This window comes from Bombus pascuorum, chromosome 1 (assembly GCF_905332965.1).
Source record: "Bombus pascuorum chromosome 1, iyBomPasc1.1, whole genome shotgun sequence".
In the NCBI taxonomy this organism is placed as follows: Eukaryota; Metazoa; Arthropoda; class Insecta; order Hymenoptera; family Apidae; genus Bombus; species Bombus pascuorum.
The window spans coordinates 1,008,014-1,033,537 of NC_083488.1; the positions used below are offsets into that span (position 1 = coordinate 1,008,014).

Below are 25,524 nucleotides of genomic sequence, written 5' to 3' on the forward strand. Positions count from 1 at the left end.
TTTCGCTCTAATTTCTCGTTTTGTAGGATACGCGATTAACGTTTCGTTTTTACAGCCGACGAATTTTAAAGGATGACGTTAGTTATCACTGAGAAAGGCTCGAGGTTAAAAATACATGCATACAATGTAAAGTCATAGAAGTGCGAGGTCTAGAGCCACTTAAGAACACTCCGATGCATCCGTCCGTCTGAATAGATCTCGACAAGAATCTTGATCTCCAGCCTCTGTTCACACTGCGTGAAAGTCTCGAGTGGTTTCGGTACGAGAAAAGCATAGGTACAATGATGGATGGGATATTTTTTTCGTGGATAGGAGCGAGAAAAGTAGGATTACGTCCTTCCAAGTATCTAATTGCCAGTCGTAATTACGTGCAACCGCGCTCGTCGTTCATCCTTAGATATGTAAGTGCATCAACTCAGTTCCTTAATTTTGCTGAAACGGAAGGTGTCCTTATCGGGCTGTTTAGTGTAATTTCCGAATAAATTACCAACTTCGTGATTATGGATCGTAAAATTGCATTAAAAGCTACGGTATTACGATTGCTATGAACAAAGTGTCGTACGACGAATCGTTGAAAAACGTTAACTAAAAGATATTGCACGTACGTTTTACCCATCGCATATATCGCTATATTTGCCAAAGATATACTTTGCTGGACGGTTACGTTTATATATGTCGAAGCTACAAATACACCGCGCAATCAGATCAGGGATACATACACTCGTAATTCGTGTTAATGAGTACGGTTAACATACGCGTAGTATATATGAATAAATATGATCACGATCGTGCGTCGAAGTTCATTTTATTCGAGATAAAAATGTGGTATTTGGCGAATAGGTGTACGCTTTATATCATGAGCAAAAGAGAATCGTGTTTAATTCCTTACCTTTCAGCTTCTAAAATATTAATATCAAGTCGATTAAGTCATCAGCGAATACAAATTGCACATACAATTTTTCACAAATGTGGATTTTGAATTCTACATTCGCAGAAGATACGGTTCATTACCACTTACGAAATAAAATAAAAAAAGAAGAACTTTAGAGTGCATTTATTTTCTTGTAATTTCTGTAAAGTATTAATCGAGTAATTTTTTTTAATTCTTGGAATATTTTTCTACTTCAATGTTTTACTCATATTACTACTAGTAATTACTTTAACTAGTCTTTCTAAGAACTGCAATTTCATAGATGATAGAAATAAATAGGAATGTTATAAGGGCAATCATGCTTTAACGAATCTCATTCATACTCATAGAATTGATAGACTATGAGTCCAAAGTTTCAAGCTGAGAAAAAATTTAATTGAACGTTACATTAATAACGATAGGTATAACATTAATATAAACATTTTCTCGTTAGAGAATTCGTTGTCATACTTGAATTACGTACAGAGTGACACTAGCACGCAACTATCTCTGTTAACCAATCGATCGTCATCAACCGGTTCGAATTGCCGCTCTAAGATCTGATAGGGTTAAATTACTCATTAAATAAAGCAGCGCAAGTTTTTCTCCTGATAAAATAATGCGTGAGAATCGTTGCTCTCTCTCTAATAGCGAACATTTGTAAAAACGTCATTGATTAAACGCGATTTATATTCCGGCTTATATACTATCCAACAAATACACTCTATATTTTTATAACTTTGAACTTTTTTTCGAGTGTTTTTCAAAATTTGTAGTTGAAAGGTATTTAAAAGTAGCTGCTTTCATGCATCGTACGTCACAAGTGTATATGTGTTAATGTAACTTCAAAACAATTAGCAATAAGTACATACTGATCTTTATTGTTATCAAGGTATCGCTTATCCGATCGATAATTTAAAACGCATCTATCGTTTGTCAATATTTTTCATAATATCGATCGCTGCTTCCAGCCTATCGGAAATGTACTTTTCGTTATCGTTGATATTAATTCAGTGGTTTTGCCCAATTATTTCTGAGAAGCGAGCACGCGCGTATCCTTGTTTCTCTATATTCATTCTCGTAGCATCGAATTTTTGTAGTCTTGCGATAATACCACTAAATGTGTAATACGAAATTTAACATACTTGAACCTAGTTAATTAGTACGTAAATCATACGATAAATACGAGTACAGTGGTGCGCAAATGCAAATATGTTTCTTAATCACTGTAGAAAAAGATCTTTACACGAAGATTGGTTATTTCAAGAATGAATAAAGATCATGCATGGTCGAAAACTATGTACATATTAAGTTGCAAAATCAAATAAAAAAAGCAATTTTCCTAACATCGAACACTGGAATTTCCGTAGAAAATAAAATGATGCGACTTATCGTATTCTGTTTGTCTTCGTTTAGACTCTTATACAAATTTATACAAATACTTTTTCTTCGGAGTCGATGATCAAGATACGTAAATAGCAAATAGCGTTTAGAATATCAGAGGGGTTCGTAATACTTTCGCGTATGATCAATTCGTAACGCAGGAAAAATGCGATTTCCCCGTTTAGGCATAGCGCGGGAACTTTAATGAATTTTAATCAGCTTTTTCTCTATGGGAAAAATAACATCCGATCAGGCGAAAAACTACTTTGCCCTACAATCGGTGCATTCACTACGATGAAAGGACTATTCACTTGATTCCTCGCAAAGCAAAACATTTCGCAGTGAAGTTTTATTAACACGACGCGACGCGATGCGCATGAACGGAATAAGAATATGCTTATTTAGTGTCGTGTTTCAAACCCCTAACTTCCAGTGCAGTGCACGCGCGAAAAACGAGCAATCTCCTCTTTATAGTGACCTTGATGAATTGGCGAGCATCGTCGAAACTAATATCGAGCGTCTTGAAAATCCTGTTTGCTGGGCTTGCAAATCATCAGCGATACTGCTTCTGGCAGGCAATTTCGTATAAATGTACCGACCATGTACTTCATTTACAGAGTAATCCGAACATTTTCATGTCACATATGAATACTTACTTTAAATGCTCGACATTAAACGCTAATTTACTAATATATTAAGTCCGGATTAATTTTCTCAAATAAATACGATTATAAGTCCATTGTACATTGTGATTTCAATTTTGAAAACTGGCATGGACGATGTTATACTTATGCACGTTTCTCGTTAGTGTCGTCTTTATATTAATGGCCTCGAACATCTATCGCGTGTACTATTCTACAAGGTGATACGTTATACGTGTTTGCAATTAACTTTTTGCATCGAAATATCTTTTTTGTAAAATAATACAAATGTCGATCATCGTAATTTACAATGTATAATAGATACATAGTTGAGGCAAATAGCTCGATGATATACTAACGTTTGTTGCAGTTTATATTGATGATTGTTCAGGATTTGTGATTATGCATGTTTGTTGTTGAATTAGAAGAAAATACGTTGTATAACGAGAAAGTAAAATGAATTGAGAAGTCAAGGTCAATTCTGCGGCGGATTTTCGTCATAGATCTCCACCGATCCAAAGGTTTAGTATACGCCACTGACAAAACATTTCTTTGCACTCTGTACACTGTACACGTACGTGTATATATATATACGTACCTGATAGATTACTCATTTTGAAAGTAATAAGTTAATTCAAGGCAAACCAACATAGTAAATTAATTGCAAAAATTTGCAAATATAGCAATAGTAGCAATTACGATTATCGTTATTAACGTTAAAGTTAATGATTTAATACCATATTACGACAAATACATATGCTTTCAATTATTTCCTTAAAAGTCTGTAAGTATCGGCTTTACGTGTAGTGATTAATTGCTACGCCTATTAATAATCCTTTCTGTATGTCGCGTCGGCAATTTTTTGTCGTACTTGAAATCTGAAACGGAGGTCTCGATACGACCTTGCTAAGATGCCAATCGAAAGTCGAAAGCATTTCGTTCCCTTTAACACGCGGATCAAGTGCGTACTGTACGTACTTACTTGGCCGGTCACTTTTTTCACAGTAATGCCATGGAATAACACCCGTGTCATCACTTTCGACGCATTTTTTACTATTTTTTCACGGCGATGATTATACACTGACAGCCGATGCCCGAATATCGTTACGACTTTAGGTAGGTAGATCGCTCGCTCGATCTACTGATTCTTATTCCAAACGAGTTCTCTAATACGCTCGCCGCGTTTCTAATTTGCGTAAAATCGTCGTTGTAATTTATGACTCACGTTCAGCGATGAATCTACCGAAAGCTTTCGAGTTTAATTCGACTATAAAACGAAGAACGTAAAAAAAAAAAAAAAAATGGCAAAGAAAAGATCAAGCTTCGAGGGACTAGAATAGCATCAACGACGCTTTTTAAACTTCATAAAGTTGTCGGATATATATAAAAGAAGAGATAGCGACGAGAAAGTGTCGAGCAAATTCTTGAAATTCCTTTCCATAATCGCAATATTCGTTTGATAGAATTCGATAATGTAAATTGTCCAGAAATGAAAATACGCGTGAAATATAGCGTTAACGATTCTGTCATATTTTCCTCAAATATTAGAAACTTCTGTGGTTTGAATATCACGCAAAGAAAATAACAGGATTAAGGCTAATTCAGAAACAAATTTACAATAAGATATTAGGTCGATCTAGGCTTACCCAATAAATGTTTCTCGTAAGTTTGCTAACCTCTGTCTCAGCTATCTGTTTGCTAATTATCAGCAATTCACGCTATGATATCGTCGAACTGCGCACGCAGTGGAGCGAGGCGAAAGTCAATGTTTCGCACAGTGGTACGGTTAGAAATTATTTTTTTTAGCATATATGTATAATCTCGATTGGATTTTGTAACGTAACAGCGATGTAAATCAAATCGTTATACTTCTGTAATACGTATAAGATACACGTTATGATACGCGTATCATAATGTAAAAATATCATATGTGTCTGTGAACATTGAATTGTTTCTATTATACGAGATTTTTCCGACATGTTGGAAAAACCTCGATAAACTTTTTCCGCCAAAGCACTAACGACTAGGCATCGCTTAACTTAATAGATGGTATATTTTGCGTTTTTCATCGGGGCTATTGGAACACGATCGTGAGCGATGTTTGCCGACTAATGAACTACATTATTTCATTCTTCTGTTTCCAGACATCGGCAGGGAATGTTAACACGATGTAAGAAGAAGAGGAAGAAGAAGCAGGCATTCAGGAAAATTTATTTCAATGCGGAACACACGAACCAGTACTGCTTGTGAGTACAACTTGATAAACGGCAAAAAATTCTTGATTAATACTTAAGTTGACGCGTTGCAATTCTCAGCGTAAGAATTAAAAATATTTTAACTAGACCATCGACGTCGTTGAATCTTAGTTTTGCGTGTAAATTTTAACTCGCGAAAGTATTTCAACGTTTGTGGAAGGTCAGTTTAAAATAAACGAATAAAATCGGTAACCACGGAGCGGGACATTAGCGACGAATAATCGCGTGCGTATTTATACGAACTCGTTACGAAGTTATATATGGCATTTGAAACGAGGATAACGTCTACGACGGTTTGGAGAAATCAAGACTGCTATTGCTTCTTCGTATTTGTCCAAATGAAGTGAATTAATACTTGGCGAAGTCTGGAAATTATTATGTCAGATAACAAGGGATCGCGGTTTGGATGCAATCGTTTACGAAGCATTCGTAAAGTTGCTGCCTTTTTCTCTGGGTGTTTAATCAATGAGAATGCCTGACGCTGCGCTGGTGTATATTGCGGGAAACGATCAATGAAACAACTTGGCCTGCTTTGATATGTCCGATTAAGTGAAACTGCAGCGCTTCTTACGTAAAGTCGTCTTATTGTTCTTGGAAATAGAAGAGATAAATAACGTTTCGCTTGCGTAATTGACAATACGTGACAACATAATCTTCAATTCCAATATTTGCAATAGTATATCAAATATTTCATTGACGAATCAAATGTGTTAGAAGGCAAAGGCTTTGTTTAAATATTCTCAACTTTAAATTATATTTTCTGAACTATGTTCCATGCTAATGGACTCTTGGTAACTCGTATACGATTATTCGTTATTTATAAAACGAAAACTGTTCTGGTTTTTACGAAAAATAAAAGTTACGAAATGATTACGGGAGGAATGGACCACGTGTTTAGAAACGATTTGAACGATATTTTTAAAGTATCGAATACTATATCTATATTATATTTATAGAAGAACACGCGCGTAACATTACCATATTTTGCAATAGATAAATTAAAGAAAGGAGCGATAAAAATTTAGAAACCACAAGGGAGAATATCGGGTTCTTATGTTCTTACGAGCGACAGAATTATTCTTTTGTTTTCCGTGGGTTAGGTAGGATCGTAGAGGTGAATTTTCGATTTAGGACATCGCAAATGTGGTTATGATAATGAGAAGCTGTGAGTTTCGCAAGCTATTCGCGGAACTCTACGTGCCGTCCTTTAACGGCGCGACGACGCGACAATGGATTTGGAAATAGACTTTATACACGATGTTAATCCCTGTTCGTAGCAATAGATACGATACTCTGAGAGATTAGTATTGGCAACCGTTCCTTTCACGATATTTTACGATTAGTATTCGTTAATATTAATCAAAGTAGCCAAGAGTTATTTATTACTCGACCGTATCTATCCTATATGGTTATTATCGTCATTGAATAATCAAATAGTTTTTTGCCAACTAAAGATTATTTTACCTATATTATCAACTTCCTTCTTTGTTTTATCATAATTACACATTATCTAAGTCGTTGCCTGAGAAGGAAGATGAATAGGTAATTATCCAATAGTTCGTTACATCGTTATACGCGAGGCGCGAGGTACCGTTCCCATTACCCTTCGTGTTTCATCAAAATGAAAAATGTATTTTTCAATTTCTTTGAATCGATCGTTCACCTTCTTCCGTCGTAGGATCTTTTCTTCGAATCGATCGAAGGATCGTTGTTCCTTCGCGTGGCTTCGTAAAGACCAGATCCGATCGTCCGGTAACGTTTTGTCGTGGAAAAGAAATTTCCGCGTTCCAGGAAATCAGGAATCCGCGGTGCTTGGTGTTGTTCACGCCAACTCGAATAATCTTGTTACAGTAGCTGGACTGGTAACCAATGTCAACCCTTTTTTCTCCGGACGCACGTGCATTGACATGTACCATCTGGTCGCTGGATGTCGCCGTATAGCAATTGAACGTAATGATATTCTGGTACCATCCAAGTTACGTCGCCCTTTCTCCCTCTCAGAGTCTTTGGTCTCGCTCCACTCCTCCCTGTTACGCTGTCCTTTTCTCTCCTACGATCTTTCTCTCCCCACTTTAGTGGCTGTTAGCCGGCGTTGGCCATTGACCGACCTTCGCAGTTGAACTGTGCCGCGAGAAGATAGGAGTTGCGCCTTTCTCTCGATTCTCTCTCTCTATCTTTCGTCTCCTCTTGTCTCTCTCTCTCTCTCTCTTTCTCTCTCTTCTTCGTTTGTTGCGTTATGTTACGTTATGTTATGTTATGTTATATATAACGTTAAACGTGCCATTTGTAAGTACGTCGGAAAGATGTTTCTTCCTGGCAGCTCTCTTCGGCATCTAGGATCGATGCTCTGAAAAAATGGTCCTTCGTCCTGCGACTCTCTTGTTATCCGACTACCCGTTCACGCTGCGCGGCGGCGTGGCGATCATTTCGACGATTACGTTTTAAGATCGTTAGAAAACCGACAGCGCGTACAGGCCATTTAATGGGATTTCTCTGGCCCGTTTCGTTGCGGCGACTTTGGCTGGAAGTGTTTAATAACACGTTTTCCGGTTGGATTTGACGGGATATCTTCTGTCGGATTTGGTTGCCGATGCTCTGCCCACCGAGCGTTCTGCTGGAATTTGATAGATTTCACGGTTAGATATCCCATGCTTTTGATTGGCATATAGAGATTGATGTGAGATTATATAAACGATTTTTTCTTTCGTTTTGTCCGTTTGGAATAATCAAAGGATTATCTGTCTGAAACGACTTCATCGATTAGGTGGCTGTTTGGCAAACTGAAAACTCTATCGTTTATCGGTCGGACAATTTGATCAACCTATAATTACACGAAATAGAGAGAATTGATACAGACACGGATATACGTATATAATTGAAACCCGATCTCAATTATACTTTTTCAAACTAGAATAAAGACACATGAAAGAGATACGTAAATCATAGGAGACGTAGTTTATTTTATCCAATTTCTATTGCAAAATTCTTTCGTGATCTATTATCGAAATTTATAAGGACGTTTAGTTACGTAAACTAGATTGACGAAGGAACTTTGAACGAGTCGAGTTTTTGTCTATCGAGTACCATTCCATTATTACAATTTCTTCCATTCCTATCTCTTAATACAAATCGAGTGTTTTCGATCGCTACTAACAATAAATATACTCGTCTGCAATCGTATACCATTTAATAGATAATAATCTCGCGATAACATGTCCCGATAATGTACCATATAATTGGAAATATTTACAGAAACCTTGAGTTGCCCGATTAGTCCAACTCACAGCCGCAATAACGTACATCAATCATAGTAATCATATTCATAATCCTCGACATCACGAACGTCCGGATTCTATGGACTTATCAAATGCTATCGCGAGTTCGTTGATGAACCTTCCAAGGGAACATAATCGTTCTATCCCGTCCAGATGTTCTTTTTTTTTCATCGCATCGGGTACACGTCAAACGAGAATTATAACCGGTATATATTAACACGCGGACAAAAAGCGACTTTGTAGAAGCTAATTAGTGGTTCTCTTTTATAACGAGTGACAAGTTCCTGGTCGGCACGGCGCGGCGCGGCGCGGCGTAACGCGACGCGGCAAAGGTGCCATAACGCCCGTTATGGCTGTGGAAGTCCGCGGCAAAGGCGGCGCGCCGCGCCGTACCGCGCCGATTATACATATTTATACGAAACGAAAGCAGCTGAATTCGAATAAAACAAGAGGCTTCCGCGAGTGCCGCGAGATCGCAAGGTGCGTAAGATCGCGTCGAGTACTCTGGCAACTCTTAAAAATAAGATAAACGTGACCGGTTTGCGAGGCAATCGACGGTAGCTCGTTAATCGTCGGCATGGGTATCGTATTTCTAGCGTAAGTACGTGCCTCCGGTAATGGTCTTTCTTTCCGATCGCAGCTTTGCCTCGTTCCTATGACGCGATCGTCCCCTATCATGCCGGTTTTTGCCGATCCCCGGCAGACACTGCCCCATTTGCAATCACGCGCACATTGCACCGCGATGTCGACATTCTGTCTCGTAAGCCGCTGATATAATTGGCCCGCCAGACAGCGAGGATCTCGCGTGTTACGTCGGCAAATTATCATAATTCGTTGACAAAGAAAAGAATATAGAGAAGGGGAAGACTAGTCTGTGCTCCGTGTACTTCGTGTGCTTCGTGTTCTCCGAGGCATTCCGTTAGCCGGAAACGCGAGATATTAGTATGTTTTTATAGTTTTTACCGATTCATCGGTCTGAATTTTTCCGTCTTTCGTCCTTCGATCGCTTATTACGCTATATCCTTTTTCCGCCTCGGCGCTATCGCAATAGAAACGCGAATATCGGATAGCTATGCTATACGTGGATTATAATGTTCTCTGTGATATAAAGCCGACAACTCGAACAACGGATAAATTGAATTTCCAAACGATTCGTTTCCGCAAATAATACATTTCAATAACCGATAATTTCTTCCAACAGAAAGTTTCTAATAACTGAGAAAATTAATTTCCTCCGTATCTGTTTCTCTTTTCACAACATTCCATTCGTACTGCATCACAGGTGTTATTTTACTCGCGCAACTGTACACAAAATAGATTTCATCTGTAATCTGTATCCTTGATTCGTCGCATCGTACGTGTCGCGAAGCACGTACTTACATTAAAACACTTTCATCGGACGAGTAGCAACTAATCGATAAAATTGACGGGCGGAAAGAATTGAAAAGGAAATCACCAGTTCGCTATCGATGCAATTATACCTATACTGCGTAGAATTTCGATGTTATCGGTACGGAGCGCATCAAAGCGGAACGAGATTGTATAGCGCGTAATAATAATATCGATTCTGTCCATCTAAGTTCTGATTGCGATGAGTATACAAATATACGATCGTTAATTTAGTGGCTTTTTACTAACCGAGTTGAACGGCACATTTTCCTTCTTCTCTCATTAGGTGTCTACATAAATACATATGTAAGTACATACATTTGTTCGTGTTGTCGATCTCTACATCGAATCGATTTACCAGCCCCTTATTTTCCGGAATATCTCCTACGACCGATCCTGATGCGCCACGGTTAATAAGAAAATGATACGTGCATGCGTGTGAATGTCGATTCTTTCGAATTTGTACGTACATATATATAGCCATACACATCATTGTATATTGGCTCGCGAGAGAACGCAAAAGGACAGACATTCTCCATTTCACCTAGAAAATTTTTAACGCGCGAGATCGTTTAGAAAAGAAGCTGCTGTAAGCGAAGATACCATATGTACTTTGATACTGTCGCTGCAACCATCGTGTCGCGGTGACAGTCGGTGATGCGGTCGTATTGTAAACGCCCGTATACGCGTCGAATGTGTGCATCGTCACCTAGGTTTCATGAAATCTGCATCAGTTTCAATTTACCTCCGCATTATCGATTCCACATAAAAGATATAACTTAGAAAAAACGAAGCTGGCACCCCGCTGGGGGTAGCCACCCACATGCTGTATTTATTTTTATTTTATTTTTTTTCTTCACCAATAAGATATAACACTTTACCAAATGTCCATAAGGACAAATTGTAAAATAACCAAAATAAAATAAAAAAAAAAATTATCGATTCCTCTCAGTTTGTGGCGCGATAGCCACGTTGAAACACGTGTTTCAAAATGTCTGATCGTTTTCCTCCAACTTTAGTATTGTTATCGATAATAGGAGTTATAATATCGATAATGTAATCTAAATAATAGTAATAATAAAAAAAGTAAATGTACGACAGGATGTGTACGATCGTCTGCCTCGCGTCCAATTCTACGCTGCGAGGCCTATTCTGTCCTGTGGATCCTCCAGATAAGAAAAGGAGGACACCGCAGGATAAACAAAAGACGCGATGCTTTAGGCGACGCCGCGTGCCGCGCCGATCGCGTGCCGCACCGATGGCGTGACTGCGATTTCACTTCAAGATCATCGTCCGAACCGTCAGCAACAGACGAAATGAAAGTCTTCTTTACAAATCAGAAGTGGAATAACGATCGCGCGCCTTTGCAATTCGCAAATGCGCAAGAACTCTTTTTATAGTAACGTCATAGCGTGTAGTGTATCGCAGCTATAGCAATTTTATTATTAAAAGAATTCAGCGATAAAGCGTTCTACTAACATCGTCCCACGAGGCGTCTCAGACGCGGAGAAGAACGACGTTCGCAAAGTCGAACTCGTCGTTGCTCATGGAGTCTCGACGAATCGACATCGCGAGCACAGAGAAGACAGAAGCCGGTTACGGGTTACGGCACGTGCCGAGGCGGTCCTGCCACTGCGAGCTGGACAGAGGTCAGCGGAGGAACCGTACACCAAGACCCTCGCCACTCGAAAAGATTTGCCGATCGTAGAGATCGAGTACAGCGGTTCAACGTGCCGTGAGTTGGATTTTGGCCAGTAAGCCGAAGTTTTATCAGGTACATATAACATTGGTTAAAGTAGGTTCGTGGCGATCACGCTATATTCACGAGCGCATATAGTATTACCAGAATTTAATCCGCAGTCCTACGAATGGATATATCGTACGTTATACGTTATCGTTATATATCGTTATGTATCGTATGCGAAGTAGGACCGCGAAGGATTAAATTTTCATCTTGTTAGAAATACCGTGTCTTCTATTTTTGTGAGATATAATCGAAATGTTATTAAATAAAAATCGAGAGTAGGGGAATTCGTAAAGAAATCCCGCTTTGATGTAGGAGAGATTTGAAAGGGACCATTGAGATACTTAAAAATTGATCGGAGACACGTGCATTCGCTGCAAGTTGCAAGAATATTTATGACACTTAAACAATTTAACCGCTCCATGGTTTGCAATCATCGAATATACGTATGCTCACGACTACGTGGTGTTGCAGACTTCCATTAGCGTAATCGGATCTCTCGTTTTGATAACTAGCAACTTTTAATTTTTTGTTACTATGCAATCAGAGATGAATACATACAGAGCGAACTAATCAATTTGCAGCGTGTAACAGATAACGAAAATATACACCGATAAGTGATATCGTAACTGGCTTTGTTTAACTACATTGTTGCAAAGAAATTAGTAAGACAATTGTACATATCATGCAAAATTGGCGACCTACTTTCGAGTTTCAACATTGTTTGTAATTATCGGGTACTTCAACTTATCATCTGCAATTTTACATAGAGATTATTTGCAGTAGTTCGTTGTACATATTAGTCTTTCTTACCACAAGAAATATTTTACTCCTTCGTCGTAGATTCTTTTAATAATTTTAAATTTTTGTTACACAATTTACGTCGAATTGTAGAATATTTAAAAATCAGCTCAACGAAATTGTAAGAAGCGTGGAAAACTATGTCGATTATTAGTCGTGAATAATATCCAGTACATAAAGATGACGAAGCATACGTATTCGTATCATATTCGTTATGTAAATTCTATTTTGCATTACTAGTTTTGCGTGACTAGTTGCCACGGAATTGGAGGTAATATTTTAATTACAAAGTATTTTCAAATCCTATAAATGTAACTTAAAATTAAAGTCCTATACTGTTGTCATACAGCGAGCTAATAATAAATCGATCAGAAACTAAAATATATGGACATTTATTAATTACTGCATTTTGAAAATAAAAGAAAAAGATCACGCTGCAACATACATCGTCGATCGATCGATTAATCAAACTTCAATTTCTTCGTTGTAAATCGATCTTACAAATTACTGCAAGCTACTTTCGTATATCATAAAATACGAGAAAAAGAAAAAAAGAAAAAAAAAGAAATTAAAAAAATGTGTAATATAGATTTATTAAACAAGAAAGTTCTATTAACCCAATCGACAGTCACGTAATTAATCTTTATCTAGGTAGCACAATTTGAAAAATTCATTTGACGTAAAAGAGAAAAAGAGAAACGGCGAACGATACGATTTAAAATTTGGCGCGTCGACTATAGAGATCGATCGGCACTCCTACGGACGCGTGATACGATGATTGTTCATTTGTGGCGCGAAAGTTCATTGGATTTCATTAAAAAATCAAGGCTGATTAGTGTTAATTGAATACGAACACTGTTCGCGCGCACCGTGGTCAGAGCACGTGTCTCTCAACGAAGGAAGTCGAATGCCGACTGTGAGAAGTGTGAAGCGAGAAGCACGACGCGACGCGGCTCTCTCCTGAGTCCGTAAGTCGTGCTTATGACTCGTGTTTTCCTTTCTCCACTGCACGGTAGGCTGTCGTTACGTCTTTCTCCCTCTATACGACGTCGCGATGTCGTCGGTGAGTAAGCGAGCGCCATCGTAATTTGTTCGAATTGCACGTACGCCAAGTTCCGCACACGAGATTCCTGCGGTCACAAGCCCGTTTTGCTAGATTCGAGCTTTGACTTTAAAATGTCCATAACTTTCGGCGGTACACTGCCGGTTAAACCATAACTGCCGACCATTACCGACTAAAATATAGGTCTGCTTTCCTTAGTTGACGCGTTCACTGCTACGATGGTCATTGATGCCTGGCGTTCCTAAATATCTTACAATGATTCGAATAAGATGAATACCGGTAACTGAACAATGTTGAACAGCATAAATAACTAGATAACATTATGAAATGAAAAACGCGCTATCTATTGCTATTTGTTGTTATATAATATTTTACAACAACTATTTATATTTCGTATGACAATGAACGTGTTAACTTGCTAAGTCAGGGAAACGAGTTAACTCATGCTTTTAAATATGCATCTTAAATATAAATAGCATTAACATAAACTGTAATATAAGTAGGCATAAAGACATAAACATAGTGTATACATATAACCAACCAACAAATTAAACGCGCACGTAATGAGTTAAATACGTAACAATTTATAATTTAGACATGAACGTAATATTATAATTTGAGACAAAAGGAGGAAGAGAAGTGAAAGCTAGAAAAAAGGTGTAGTAGCATTGGGAGTAGCGACTTTCCTACTATCTATGCTTATCTGCCTATATGCTACTGCTACTGCCACTGTTACTGCTACTGCTACTGCTGCTGCTGCTGCTACTGCTGCTGCTGCTGCTGTTGCTACCGCTACTGCAATAAAATATCCTATTTATCTTATTATAAATTTGTTACGATACTATGAAAATACTAGAAAAATAACAAATAAAGGAAAAGTTAGAGTTTTCCAATAAATGTATTTATTGGGAACACACAGTGTATAAATATGTATATAGACACAAATGTGTAGAGTTATTATTAGAATTATCGTTTGCGTATGTCTTCGATTAATCGTAGAAGCTACTCTACTATATGTGTATACCATGTGTGTATACACAGATGTATATATATATATATACAAGTACATATTCAAACGAAGTATAGTATATTTATAATATATATATGTTAATATAAATAAATCTTACATACACGAATCACGCGATTGTTTCAATTTTGTACATTTTTAAGATTTGAGATATTTTGGAATATATGTATGTAATACGATAAAATACGAGTCACACACGTGTAGGGAAACAGCTCCAGACAGTGGATAGTTCACTATACTGCAGAGTAATATGGGTTGCCAGTTACAGGGCACAAGTATTTTAAGCGCATTTCATCTTTAAGAAATTAATTAATTACATTAAGTTTATACGAATTTCTATCTTTAGTTATAGAAAATAGTTTCTTTTTTTGTATATAAATCCTCTAGAACGTATTTATCATCTATTTTTATTGAAATGTGTTTATTTCTATTAGAAATTTTATTTACTGCTGGCGTTCATACTGAAAATCGATGATCGATGAAATCGATATATATATATATATATATATATATATATATATATATTTATTGAAAAGGAACGACGAGTAAATCATACAAATTTTACAAAAATTGTTACGAATAATTGAAGAAACGAAAGAAATTTATTCCATGACATAAAAATAAGAAAATAAATACACATACGGTTATATGTTAAAGAGCATTATTGTTAGTATAGAGTATTAGAGTACAATAGTCCTTCGAGCGTAGTAGAAGAATATGTGTGCACGTTTAAATCAATTTTAATTATCCTAAAAATCATCTATGAAAAATTTTCTCCATGTTCAGAATTACTATTAGTGTAGACGTTACATTTATATGTCTGTAATTAGCTTTGAGGAATGCACGAAACCTGTCCTGGTATATATACTAATGTCAATTTTTCCGAGGAACATTTTATGATAGAGATTGCGCTGCTGCTGTTAGCCTTTCGTGGTGATTTCAATTAAGGCCTGCGAGTTATTGCATTGTGCAAGCACAGTAGCTGCGTGCTTTATAGTTTATATAGCAAGCGAGGAAGCCAAGATTACACACAGAGGACAGAGAGTTCGTGAGGTAGTTACTGACTGATTGTTACTTGTAGACTGGTGCTAATGAGCGACTCGCCTGATTACGTTTGAATTAATGTTCGGCAATCGCTTGTTTTCACGCACAGTGGTATCTTAGCGAGAATTAACTTTCATTTGGGTGACATTGCCGCGCACGAAACGCATACTTTTGATATTTTTCTTGCGCGTTGTCGCAATATTGCCTCGCTCGTGCCGCAATCCACGATCTCATTAATATTTCCTCGAAACCGTTTGATACGTGGCTTAGAATGTCGACCATTTTTCCAATCGCAAATATCGAAGTTGATAGAAAAAAAATCTCTGTTTCCGAGCAATTAGATTATAAAAAACAAAATTTTTTGCAAGTTTCCAGTTAAATCTCGTACAATTGTTATTAATTATTTTATTTGAATTCGTATGAAGTCAGAATTGAAAAATTGTACAATTTCAATGCTTCGGAAATGCTCGGAAATATTGCAATTTCTCGAAAATTATTGCAACGAGTCTCGACGACGCGTTTATCGAACGAATTAAACGTTTCTCCAAGATTTCGTTTTATTAACAATTTCTTACGACTTTTCCTCTTCTATCTCGATTTACGTAATCCGTGTTTCCATAGGGCACGTAAGTAGACTGTAGACGATTACGTTAAGGTAAACTTATCACTGGTTGGCGTCGTCGTACGGTTACGATAGAAATGGGGCACCAAGACTAACCTTATAAACGTCAGATTATGTTACTTTGGTCCCGCTGTATCTAACGTACAAATAATTTTTAATTATACATCAACGTTGTTAAACTTATCGAAATATTTTCGTTCCACCATGTGAAATACTTTCGTTCCTTCGCTTGGAAACAATAGACGCTACGTACACGCTTCCATTGGCTTTACGAATATGTTTGTATTGTATTGGAACGCAACATCAACTTGACATTGCATTTTTTGAATAAATCGTACTGGAATTATGAAAATTATAAAATAATAATAAAATTAAAGTAAGCACCGATACATCGAATAAAAAGTAATAAATGTATTTAAACTTCATCGCGAATTGGATTATTTCATACGGCTTGATTATAATAATTAAGAAAATGATTTTCTCTTTGAATACAGCCAAGCAGTTACTAATAACCTTCGAATTAAATTACTTGCACATATTCCTTTTCCAATATTCCTTAATATCTTGTGGAACTGGCATCTTTACGCGAAACAGCAATAATTTCGGATAGATAAACGAACAGAAACGATTATTTCTAAGAACAGGTTTTCAATCTTCAAGTTTCATTCGATCGGAAATTATTGGAGGCATTCGTCAACGTTTTTCCTGGTTACGAGGAAAGTACAAAGTTTTTACAAACGTAGGTTAAATTGATCCAAAATGACACTGAATAAATTAACACGATATCGTTCAAAGAGATTTCGCTGATTACAGATCCAACGTATGTGCAGATTGTAGATCATTCGTACGGATGGTGGATACGATTGATATGATAGATTATGCGAAAACGCAGCTTCTGCAATCGAAAGCAGCGGTTATATGGTAACCAACCGTTAAGGCATAATCGAGAAGCCGCGGCTAGGTGGTTCGTGCAAATATACATATGTATGTCGTTTAATATCGGACCGGTTTTCCCTTCCTTCATCCGTGTGTGTCGTCGGTGGATAAATATCGAGTCGACTTTCTTCGAAGAAGGTGCAATGACTATTTCCAGGCTGTATTCGAATTAATTGAAGCGCATACCAGATGAATAGGTGGTACTAAAGAGATCTATAGCGAGAAATTAACCGCGCTTCGTCCGCAGCTAGAATAAAGCACGTAGACAATCGTAGCGAGTACCATCGCGAAAATTATACCTCTCGAATCGAGACGAACGAATCCACTTACCCAGTAACAGTCCGCTTCCGCGCACAGATCGAATCTTTGAACGTGCCATTGCAGAAAAGGCTTTCTTAGAAATCGTGCTTCGATGTGTACAGGAAATTTTGTATCCGTCGAAGCTTCTTCATATACCTAATTATTACGATGATCGAGCCGATGATGAAACTCTTCCGCGTGTAAAGGAATGTGGACAGTTTATGCTTCTGCATCAGTTTCTATTCAAGCTTTGACAATAGATCTTTTGTATTTAGCTATTATTCAACTTCTAGAATACGGAAACGCATTATTGGTCAAAAGTTTGCTATCGAGTTACGCGCTCCACTGAATCGTTAAATTCAGTATAGACACAACTGGAAGAATGGTTTCAAATTTTAGTTGATGGGTTTGTATAACTTAAAATGTTGTGAATATCTCAGGTATACAGAATTTGTTAATTTAATTTTGGCTATTGATTATTTCAATTCAAAAGAATTTATGATCTTTCTCTCTTGAATCAAGTTTTGTATTTAAAAACGGGAGTTTTTCTTAAACGGAGTATCCGAGATAATATGCCTGACTGAATTAATCGCTTGACAACTTTTTTCGCTTTTGCAATCACGTCGTTGCATCTTCCTCGAACGAAGATTCACTCGCCGCGATTCGTTTCGTTTATTTAGAAAGCATATTTTGACACTTAACGCAACTAAATTTAACTTTTTGGCTATCGGCGTTTAAGGGAAAAGTCGCTATTCTACAGTCCAGGTTTCAAATTTTCAAGACGTTACATATTATGACATGTTTTTACATATGTAATGATAATAAATGACAAGTACTTAGATAATTCAAGCGGCTTTTAAAATGCGTCGTATAAATATGTATGCGAGCTTGTGGAAAGCAACTACGTAGTGCGTTACATACGTGTGACGCGTTGTAACGAAAGGGATAAAAATTACATCGATATTTCATTAATCTCATTTCGTATAATTTTCAGCGAAATTTGGCCCTACGAGTATTTGATTCTACTCGGAATTTGTTTTGCTCTCGAGCGAGTACAACGAGTCACACAAGTATTCGTACGTTCGCGATTATTAAATTGCTACGATTAATATCAATATACTTGGACGATATTTCTGGGACGTGTACCAATAGACGATAGGAATAAATATATTTCTCGACTAGTTGAAAAAAGTAATTTCAAAATAATGCGTATTGTTTGAAAATTTCCCTAAGCGGCCAGTTCTCGTATAGCGCAGTAATTAAGCTTTCGATCGATATATCTTTTACCGAGATATAATAATTTATGGGTAGAAATTTTAAGAAATCGTGGCAAATTTAACGTCCGTTAGATTGGATAATACGTTTCAATCGGTCTGGCAGACTTTGAACTAGCCTTTTTTATTATATTCTGGTTCTATGGAATTCCGTCCTGTGGAATTGGAAAGTTATTTACGACTAATTGAATAGTCACAAAGTAGGAAAAATGTCAATGTAGCCGACAGTGTCCAAAACTATGCGGCAGGTTTTCAAGCAGATCCAATCAGCATATCGAATTATCGAAGTGTACCTACTTCCTCGCGCGCACGCTAACGTGTGGGCTTAGCTCGATACACCTACGTAATAGCGGAGCCACGATACTTATCGTACTCACGTGCACCTCATCCAAGCGCCTTAAGTGCACCTTGTAAATATTTAAATGAGTAAATAGCGAGTGTGCGTTTATGCTACGTGTGCTGTACACGAACAACAGATCAGCCAACGCTAGTGGCCCTTTTGTCGTTCTGTTCCGGGACGACAAAATGCATCGTAACTCATTCTTATCATGCGAATAACACATTTATACGCATATACCTGGTACGTACATAGTCGGGTTAGTAACTCGAGCAATAAGTAGCGATTGTAATCGCTGGTGTGTAAGCGAATTTTATCCCCTCTCATTGTCTGGTAAATATCCAAAGACGTTTGAATAATTGAAATTGAAAAAACCCGTGCACGTTTCGGAATACTTTTTCTAAGAAACTCTCGAGTCGATCTTAAACCAAGTATCACGATGTTGCTTCTTTTATCTATTTATTAAATTTTACAATTAGTAAAATAGAGAGTTTCGAATGAGCGGAAACTGCAAGCGTTGGCATAGCTGTGTAAAAATAAAGGAAATTAATAAAAGGTAATAATGGAGTGCTAATTATAAAACAAGTATTTTAAGCGATCGAAAATGGTTAAATCGTTGATAAAGTTCTTAACTTAAAATGGAACTGTCTATCTCGAGTCTTCGGTGTTCCACGTTATCGTATTAAAATCTTGTCAGCCGCATTGAAATCGAGCATGTATCGATTTTGCTGATGTCATATTAAATTATAGCGTTTCTGTAACTAATTATCGATCTGTAGGAATTCCTTAAGCGGTTCTTATCGGTCTAGCGCGAAACCGGTAGGACAATTTTATGCAGAGAACAGAGGAATCTCCGTGTTGTTGCATCGCCAGATATTGTAGCGCAATATCTTATTTCATGAAAATTACCTTGAGAACATACACGTAGTTCGCTTCGCGACTACTTTACTCGGAGAATTATCGATACCAGCTTTCATCGTGGAGAAAGCCACATGGTGGAAGAAAGAATCTGTGATTATGATACGATCGATACATATATATTAACATCCTTTTGCTTTTCGTAATGTCGTAATATCGCTACTTATAATTTCTTTCTTCGACCGTTATATCGCGATGAATCTGCATGATAAAGTTTAATCAAATCGTTACTTTCGCGTTACGAGATGCACGACTACGCGCTTCATCTTCCAGAATTACTAGCTACTGTACAGTGATTTGCATCGACGTAAACTTTATTCATTTACTTATAAAATGCTTTATAATGCATACGACAATTGACCTAATCCATTTCGTAATAGCTGGGGTGGAAATAAGCTGCCGTGTATAGGTAATTCGTTGAATTGTTATAGCAGTGAAACTGCTGCAGCAATAGCAACGAGAACGTGTTTATAAGATGTAAATCTCTTCATTTTACTGGGTGTTAATAATATAGTCGCTTCTTACAAATATACGTAATAAAATATTACAAGCTTCGTTATACGCAAGTACGTACCTATAATATTTCCTTATTAAGTCTTTTCTAAAACATTTGTTTTCACTATGTACGTACATATGCGTTTTCTATAATATATTACGCGTTTTTTGGAAAATTGTTCTTCCCAATTACATTTCATTTTACGACTCGTATTACAAATTTATGACAAAGTTTCTTCAAGAAAATAATTGCACGTTATTTTGCATCCGCTCGAAACTGAATTATTTCTACAATGGCGAAGCTTTCTTCGAGACAGATCTATGTTTATAGATCCTTTTTTCCTTTTCTTTCGATTTTACAAAAATGCAACTCGATCTGAAGGAAAGGAGAGTATATCGATAGACCACGCGAACCAAGTCGTGGACGGAAGTTATTACTAAGCTTCTTAATCGAAGAGTATAGGGGAAAGACATTTAACGATAACTGACATTTCCTATTTTTTACAGGCGAGTAATTTTAAAATTGGAACTGCACTGTTGATCAGTTCGATTCAAACGAAATTCTCTTTCTCTTAGATCTTGCGATGAAATATAAGTTTCTATCACTTTGGATATTCCAAAAATATCGTTTGTCACAACGTTAATTAGATCCTTGGCTATTTACAAACTTCTATTATCGAGACTTTTATTTTTAAACCTAGGAATTTGTTTGCTCCTCCAACTATATCGCATTAAAGTGTCGTCTTCTAGCTATGAATCGATGTAAAAAATTAATAAGACGATAAACGAAAACTTATCGTCGTTATACCGCATTCGCGGTGGAACGTTTGCCAAAACGAAAACACGGCAGGCGTTTACACTTGTGAAATCGTTATACGAAAGAGATCGCAAGGTGTGTTTTCTCGTTTAAGAACGTCAATAAATTGGTGATATCGAGCCTCCGGATCTACACGGTGTTGCCGTGAATACGTATGCAAGCGCGTACCCGAAAAAATCTACGAAAAAGGAATCTACGACTCTCGAATTTCGCTGCCAGATCTGTTGGTTGCACCCACCACTTCCGGCGAGGCGCGAAACGGAGCCTGCACAAATCCTTCTGTTTTTACTTCTTTTTCATCAACTACACGTCGCGTCGTACGTCGCACTGTCCGGCGATGTTCGCCATCGATCTTTGGGCCACGTTTCAGATTTCAGTGTCGGGTTTTACGGCTCGTGAGGACGTTTAAAGCTGCATAGGATCGCTGACTTTTCGATCCTTCGAGAAAGATCAAAGAATTCAAACTTGGACGCAAGGCAGAAGAGTCGTATATTCCTCTCCTGTCAACGAATGGTCGCCATGTGGCACCGACGATTACTGATTTTCATATATACATCAATGTACGCACGAACATGTAAACTTTTTCTTTTGTAATTTGATAAATGTCGGAGGGAAGATTTTTTTTTGGAGGAAAAAGGTTTTTTCAGTATGTTTGTTTTCTTTTACCGAAATATCAATTATTCATAGGGATTGCTTTCAGGGAGTTTCTGCCGAATTGGATCGAAGAATACGTTTTTCTTTTTAGAGAAGTAATGTCTACGGTACGTCTGTGCTTGTTTCTGTTTTTATTTTTCCTTTTTTTTTTTTTTTATCGAAATGTCAATTATTCGCAGTAGTTTTAGAGATCTTCTCTTAAACTGAACGATTCGTATAATTATCAACTACGCGCAGTTTATGGCTATATTCACGACATCAAATTGTATAACTATAGCTTATGGTCGGTCGAAGATGGAAGAGATAGCTGGAAAAATGTAGTAAATTGCTTCCTGAGATAGAAATCTCAAAAGTCAAGATTGTGGCAAAATGCTGGTTGGGGATAGCGACTGCGTAATTCTATGATGCGAAACGTTGATAAAAGTCAGTGAGTATCATATAGTATCCATTTATTATTATTAAAATGTAGTACAAAAAGCTAGTGTAAAAATAGTACATAAAACATATCACTAGCTGTAATAGCATGATATTATGTTAAGTACATTTACATAGTTTTAGCTAATACAAATATTGTTCTTGGTCCACTTTAGCCGACTTTAACATTTTCTTCTTCCGATCCTTCTCGTTTCTTAATATAAACATTTTCTTTCGCGTATTACAAGTGACTATCGTTCAAAAAGTGAAAAAATTAAAGAATTATTATCGAGCTTAAAAAAATTACCATTTTTAGCAAAGTATCATTACGACAAACTTTCTTTTAAAATCAAATAATCGTTCAAACGTCTTTTAGACTCGCTCAATAAGCTGTTACACAAAGGCCTATAATACGTTTGCAAGCAGCTGTTTGAGCAAAGAAATTTTGTTGCAGTCGCTTGAAATTACATTGAAATAGATTTAGTTTGAAGCTTTTAGTTTCTCGCTAAAAAGCAGTATTTACGCGAAGAATATTACAAAATGTAGAAACCGCTGTCTCGGTTTAGCATTATTTAGCATCGGTAGATTTAGGGGATCGGGAGAATCGAAAAATTGCAAAGATTTTTCTTGAAAACGCGAACCTTTCGCGCGACGTCGTCGTCAGCTATTCGGTCATTCATCGTGTGTATCGAAGTTACTTCATCGTCGGTCGAGGATGCTTCGGATAACGTTGAAACATGGTGATGGTAAAATCGGTGCAATTATTTCACCCCTCGTTCTTCCAACACTATTACACGGAATAATACAACGTAACACGGTAATATATTACGGTTGAAAAATGATTGGACTGCTCGCAAACTTACACATTGTTTTTTAACTGCTTGCACGATGGGGCGCAATAACTTGTATCTTACGACTCACGACATAAAATCCTCTTGTGCATCATTTTTTGAAGCTTATTAAACCCTTTCCGGATCGCGATCACATACTGGTTCCTATCTGATGGTACAAGAGCATCGGTATCGGACCACCATAATTCACCATTAGAGGAAGGAACAACACACGCGTTGAAATACGATGATGCAAAAGGAAGATATTAACGTCAAGGGGAGAAAGAAGCCTCTAACGAGACGCGTATAAGCCGACGGACTGGTGACTGATCGAAATTATTCTTTCGAGGAGGGCGACGGGACGCCAAAAGCGAAAGTGGTCCGAACATTCGTGAGGAACCTGACGTGGATGACCGACCGGGTGGTTACATAACTTATGTGGAGGTGGCAAGACGAAGCTGCGCTGTCCATGCGCGATATATGTGCAGCACGTTGCACCACACCTCAATGGAATAAATTTACATGCACCTTGGCTGAATGAGCCCCGACAAGTTTTGCCCCTGTGAAAGATATACTTTCACGATGCCAACTACCTATACCACCGTACAAGCCGTATTCTCCTTTGAAATTCAATAAAGTTAAGTTGCTTAAAAAGTGTGCGCGCAATTGTTAGAAATTAGCCGTTGTTTATTTACTTTGACCCGTATATGATTATGGCTGTATTTGATTATTTAAATTTAAAGCATAGGTCAGCTCGATAAAGATTGGACAACATGTGCCGTTGCGTTGCGCGAACCTCCCAAGCGTTGATCAGATGCGTACAGTATATAGAGGCTGCGTGAACGTCAAAAGTTTCTCACGTTCATATTGTACGTAAAAATGGGAATCTGAACGATCAAATCACACCTCTGTTTTACTCGAATAAAGTCATAGCACTTATAGATTATAGATTATATTAATTGACTTGTATACTTGTATATCTTGTCCAAGGTTGTTGCAAGGAATTTACAAAATTTAAAGGATCGTCGGACGCTGAATAGAAAGATAGTACAATTATAATTCGTAATTCTGCATATTTTCGTTCTACGGCGTGTCTATTTTAACTTGAAAGTAAATAGTTTGATGCGTTAGTAAGCTAGGAAGTTATTCGTTCATCGGCGAAAAGATATTCTGTCGTTAAATAAAAGATTTATTTTCAAAAACTTCGATGACAATTTTAAATTTCAAGAGAAAGTTTCATCAAGCGTTATGAACTATCGTTACTTGGCTACTAAGAACTATCCAGCCGGACTGGTATATTTTATTTTGGATTTACAGGGGAATTCGAAACCATAATTCGCATCGTCTTGTCTAAATCTCTCGGATTATATATAGCAAAGACCTAACGCCATTACGAACTAAAACGCATACTTGATTGAGATTATTAAGAAGCTTAACCCATAAAATAATCTATAAGACACGATATTGTCATTAGACGTTGCACAAGCCAACGCGCTCCGAACGCTATGTCATCGTGATTATTATCGAAATCGATGTTCGATAGTTCCATTTGTTGGTTAAACGCGAATAACGAATACTCAAAGTCGCACAGCGAAACAGATCGGAAAATGAAATGTCTATGCGGAGTATTTTTCAAAGTTTTCTCTTCGCTCTGTTAGAAATATTTCTCGTGGTTAAAATTACAAATGTGTAAGAAATAAATATCGTCTTACAATGGAATGCGTTACATACGTATTATGTATCTATATCGCACAAATAGGGACAGAATTTTTAAAAAATGCAGGAAACAGTTAGTGTGACAGTTTGTGGAAAACAAATGCGTGGAAAACAGTAGGGGACAAGAGTAGTGTCCGATGCCAGTGGAAATTATGTGCTTCGCTAAGACGATGGTTCGCTCTTTGTGTGAAACGATGGGATCGTAAACTATGCCGTTTACCCTTTCTTTTTTCATGGTAAATAGCATTAATATACAAGATCATAATCTTCATCCGTAGCATTTTTACTCTTCGTTCTGTCAAATTTCTATACGCAAAATCAAATACTTTATTTTTCTCTCGTAAATAATTTTGTTCTTTGCTCGCTGTAAAATATCTTCTTCTTCGAAGAAAGAAATACCAGTTATAAAAATCACTTGGAAACTATCGTCGTTTAGATTTGTCAATAACAGTTTCACGTATCAGCCACAACTTTTGAACATCGGTATCAGAACCTTTTATCGAGGAATTTGTCGTTACATAATAACCTCGTCGCCGCTAACTATGCTCCTTTTTTTTTATTAATTACGATAACCGTGCGAGACTGTATTTAAACGAAAGCTCGTACGAGATTTGAAAAACTAGAAGACATCGAAAATGAATTTAACGCACACGATATGTTGGTATCTCGTTGCCGATAA

General features: G+C 37.2%; 1 protein-coding gene and 1 long non-coding RNA gene across 2 annotated transcripts in view; one reads left to right on the forward strand and one right to left on the reverse strand.

Annotated features, from left to right (window-relative positions):
* LOC132911136 (DNA polymerase theta) overlaps positions 1 to 25,524 on the reverse strand; it is a 68,382-nt gene that overhangs the window by 30,736 nt on the left and 12,122 nt on the right. The window lies entirely within an intron of this gene.
* The window catches only part of LOC132911327 (uncharacterized), a 68,862-nt gene that overhangs the window by 17,815 nt on the left and 25,523 nt on the right, over positions 1 to 25,524 (forward strand). The window contains exon 2 of the long non-coding RNA XR_009658965.1: positions 5,079 to 5,180. This is a non-coding gene — a long non-coding RNA (uncharacterized LOC132911327). The remainder of the gene's footprint in view (positions 1 to 5,078; positions 5,181 to 25,524) is intronic.